Source organism: Emydura macquarii, unplaced genomic scaffold, assembly GCF_026122565.2.
Source record: "Emydura macquarii macquarii isolate MOO-44397 ecotype Brisbane River unplaced genomic scaffold, CSIRO-AGI_Emac_v2 contig_554, whole genome shotgun sequence".
NCBI classification, from domain to species: domain Eukaryota; kingdom Metazoa; phylum Chordata; order Testudines; family Chelidae; genus Emydura; species Emydura macquarii.
Window position 1 is genome coordinate 331,731 of NW_027130691.1, and position 5,072 is coordinate 336,802.

Below are 5,072 nucleotides of genomic sequence, written 5' to 3' on the forward strand. Positions count from 1 at the left end.
TTTTTAAACCAAAAACTGACATGAGATCATAACCAAAGAGGGCTAACCCCGGTGGAAAAGTGTGAAAGATTAGAACGTGACAGTGTCTCCATATGGAAAATGGATGACACCTCAGTCTACATGCATGCATAGTGTATGTTTACTGTTTTAGTATAAGTTCTCTTTGTAATGCTTTCGTCCTAAAAATGTACTGTGCTTTGTTAAAGCTGCCTTGCCACGGATATACAGCATGATAGCCTCAGAAAGAATGAATCCTCGCTGCTGGACTCTCAGTGAATTGCAAGAGGACGACAAGCCTAAATCCTAGATCTGGAAGGAGAGGGACAAAGGACCCTGCACAAAGAAGAGACTCCTGGAGGCCTGGGACTTCAGGGACGCCCTTAACCTAAGAACTGTGACACACCGCACTTCCATCATGCCTCAGCCCTGCACAAAAGAAACCAATGTATTTCAGTTCTGTTTCCATGCCCATTCAAACCCTACTACGAGAACAGTTTAATGGGGGGGAGGAGGGGAGAGAATCCTCTTAGAGATAGTTCTCATGATGTAGACACCTGCCCTCTAGGAAGAGGTCTGAGATGTTGAACACTTCACAAGCCATTGCAGAGCCTGCTGAACATACCTGTTTGTAAAGTGTTGTTTAAAATGTTAAGACATGTTTCCTGTGCCAAATTCAAACTCCATACTCTCAAGCTAAGAGACTCACTGATAATCCTCAGCAGTCTTGCAGATCCTTAAGTTAATTCATTTCAGGGGACCAACTGATCTATCCTTCTCTCTCATGGGATCAGAGTTAAAACCTGGGAATGTTAACTTTTAGAGTCTGATTCCCAGGATGGAGTCCCTGATCTTGTAAGCATAGCCTACATGCTTTGTTCCTAGAGATAAACACATTTAGCCGTATTAAAATGCTTATTTATGCTCTGCTTACCAAAGTATTCCAGATCAATATCAGTGACCTGTCTCTTTCTAATTCTTTGCCCTCCCAATCTTTGGGTATCCACAAACATCCTAACCTTATCTTCTCTTCCTGCATTGTCAAGAGCTACTCTTCACTATCACAGACCCACACCAGGCAGCCAAGAAACACTGCAATCCACCAACAGAGCAGAGATTTAAAGCAGATGCAAGGATTCAATAAGAGAAACTCAGCACACACAGTTTAAGAAAAGCCACTGGATTCCAGAGGAGAGACACAGAAATGCAATTGGCCTGATGAGAACTGGTCCAACTTCCATGCACAGCAAATAGTCTGTCTACTACATTAAGATAAAAACAATCAAAAAGTAAACACCTGCTATTTCTCACATGCCTGGCAGTGAGCAGGGTTTGGATTTTAATGAACAGCATGTTCAGAGAAGCACAAACACATCTGAGTCTCAAGAGATGGGTCAGGTCATCATAAGCTAAAGACATCATATGCAAATTCTCAGCCCTCTGTGCACTACAGCCTCAGGCAAGAGCACAACTGGAAAATCCAGTATTTCAATGGATTCCTGAATACAAAATCCAACAAAGAAATATTTACAATTCTACAAGCTATTTCAAGTTGATTTTCCTCCTCCAGCCAGAGATCCTCCCAGTTTTCTCCATTTTCTGTCTCCCATGCAAGTCCCTTCTAACACTGCAACTATCTGAGCCACTGGCTAATGCACAGTGGTCTTTTTAATTAAAAAGAGCAGCCCTGAGACTTTAAGCTGCTTTATCAGTTAACTATTTACAACTAGTTGTTTCTACAGCACTCTGGAAGCACTGAGAAATCTACATGCATCAGCTCTTCAGTGCTGGGACCATCCTCACTTCACTCATAGTGCAATGGGGCCCCAATTCTGATGGAGGCCTCAGTATGCTATCATAATATTAAATACTATATGGCAATAGAGATAGGAAATTATAACACTAAGTGAACTGTTTCAACTGTAACAGCCCATTTAACCACAAGAAAATACAGCAGTTTTATATTTGGGCTACCAAATAAAATTAAAGGTAAGGAAGAGAACATTGAGGCTGAACATCAGAAATGAGTTCCTTAATAATGTCCATTGCTTTAGGAATCAGTTTTGCCAGGAAAGCAGATGAAACCCTGACACTGGCAAATTTAATCTTGAATTAGAGACAGCCTTCAAGAATGTTGTACAGAATTTAATAACCGTTAAGTTGCTGGTGTGCAGAGACCACTGCCTATCATGCTGACCAATATCGTCTGTTTCTTTGTACGCTCCCATCTTTCTGTATCCATCTGCTGTCTCTTGTCTTTTGCTTACAATGTAAACATTTTGGGGCAGGGACAATCTTTTCATTCCATGTTTGTACAGCACCTAGCACAATGGGGTTCTGATCCATGACTAGGGCTCCTAGACCTGACAGTAATACAAATAATAATGTCCTACAGGAAACAATCCTGTATTGACAAGGGAAGAGACTGATGTTAGATCTTTACAATGCTCCTGTATAGCACCATGTACAAACATAGTATTGTATGGAGTTTACAGAGGTCATACAAGACCCAGTGGAGTACATCATCCTTCACTCCTTCCATTATATTTTAATCTTCACAGCAAGTTACTTCAGTATCTCAATTACTGAATAACTCTCCCAAAGGCATTATTATTTACCAACCAATAATTGTGCTAGCAACAGCACCATCCAGTGTCCAGCTTGCAATACTGTGTGTTCAAGTGGTTAGTAGAGAGCTGATAATCCATTTCCCACATGCTATAGCAGACTGCTTTGCTTGTCTCACAAACAAAAAGGGCCATTCCATGTTAGTTTCTTACTGAAAAAAGTAGTGAACGTTTCAAAAGATCTGTGGAATCCAGAGGATAGTTCACTTCCACAAGGTAATTTCCATTGTGTTTAGCCCTTGGGCTCTGAGCTTCTAAAAAGAAAGGCCTCATTTTATTCAGCACAGCAGGCTGAAAGTTCATAGTGAGAAGCACTCTCCTTAGTTTTGCTACCACAAACATTTTAGGCAATAATTTATCAATTGTCATGGATTCTATTGGAGTTGCCATGGAATCTGACACAAGATAGAAATGGAGGTACTGCCACCTACTGAGACTTTACTCATGAAAAGTAGGTTTGGTTCTTCCGAAGCATTGGATAATTGGATGACATCCTCCTGGGGATTCATTAAGTTACCTTCCATGCTGGTATTTCTTCTCTTAGCCTCAATCATTGGGGGAGCTGGTGAAGCAGCATGGATTGATATGCCGGCAGTGCATAAATGAAAACCAATTCCAGATCTCCTTTACATCAAATGTAAATGGCACCATTACCCAGCATCCTGAGTGCCTATCAAACATCTGCCCCTCGATGAAAGCAGCTGGATAAAGCTGAAACCAAGCAGCGCTGGCAGGAAGAAGGAAACGCTGAAGCATTTACTTCTGTAACATCCTACATTATGACAACTACATTGTGACTGTTAGGTCAGTCTGCAGCCTTGGAGGAATTTTGAATTCCCTAATGCTAATGCAAGACCACATAGCAGGAAGTCCACTTCCATCTGCCTTCAACCAGAAGACTCCACCCCATCCTACACAGCAAACCACATGTGACACCTCCAGGCTTTATTAATGCAATTCCCATCTAGGAAAGCCGCATGCCTAGAAGCTCCAATTGATACTAAGCGTATGGGCAACTGTTTTGTAACACATCACCTCAGTGCTCAGCTCTTCGATGCTGACTCCCTACTGAGCAGAGTCCAATTCAGGAAACACAATCTGCCCTGTCCATGGGATTGTCTCCAGGTATGTGAGAGATCACCTCTCCCTTCCACAACCATGACCTCGTGGTGACAGTTATGTTCCTTTAAAACACTCAAACTGTCAACTCAGCAAAGAAAGGCTTGCAGGCTACACACAATGCTTAACAGGATGAGATACTGACTTTGTAGTTCTGCTTTTTAAAATAAAAGCATGAAATATAATATGTATTATATTTTAATTTTACCTTTGTCACAGCTCCCCGTAAAGCTTGAAATGAAGGTGTAGTGAGACATGGAGACCAAACATAACGTTTTTCCACCATCTTCAGGACTGGTATGCTTGTTCCTCCAGTGACCTTACCCTTATTTCACCTAGCCACCTGTGCAAGCTTATGAAGTTTAAGTTGGATAGCACTCCAAATTCAAATTAAAGTATTGCAAATCCAGACTGGGACTGGTTACTACTGAAACCAGAGAATTGCCTTGGCTGCTGTGAGGCCTGTCCAAAAGAAGGATATCAGACAAAGATGGCTGCTTCCAGGCTTTCACAGAAACAAGATGGGGGGAAAATGAAAAGGCCAACTGGTAACAGAGCCAACACTAGGACTTTTCAAAATGGTGAGCAGAGACATTGTAGGATTATGGTGGGAGGACCAATAGAGCTGGTGCAACTCTGCATTACCTGCACCTTCCATCTATATTAACATGGAAGCACGAACTGACCCAGTCCATGGGGAAGGTCTTAAAACTTACCTGGATCCAGTGCAATTGTTTTGGTACTGGGCATGCCTGCCAGACATTGTAAGTACTTGTGCATGGACACAAAGTGTATGACAAGTGATCCACGTGTTTGACCTAATTTGGAGGAACATCAACGTTCTTTAATGTAGATAGGTCCAACTGGTGCAAAAAACATACGCAAATCACTTCATCACTGTACCTCACATTTCCTCATCTGTAAAATGAGAGATAATATTGACCATGCTCACAGGGATGCTTGCTTAATATTTGTTTAAGTGCTTGAAGTCCCTCAGATGGACAGAGCTAGAAAATAGTAAAGTACTATTTTCTCTCACATCCCCAGTGAGAGGTTATTTATGAAACTTGTAGTATCAATCCTATTTCCAAATTTTTCACTATACCTTGAACACAGTGAAGGGGAGGAAACAGTTGATAAATCATTGAGAATTTCAGTGTCTTCAGTGAAACTCCAGTTTAGATTGCACAATGAGCTATCAAGACACAAAGGGTACTTCACCCTCATTTCTGCACAAAAAGGCCTCTTTCAAGAGGGACTAAATACCACCTGTCTAGCTTTCGTCTTAATTTCCAGTGCGTTTTACAACAAGAATGTTGCACAGCAATC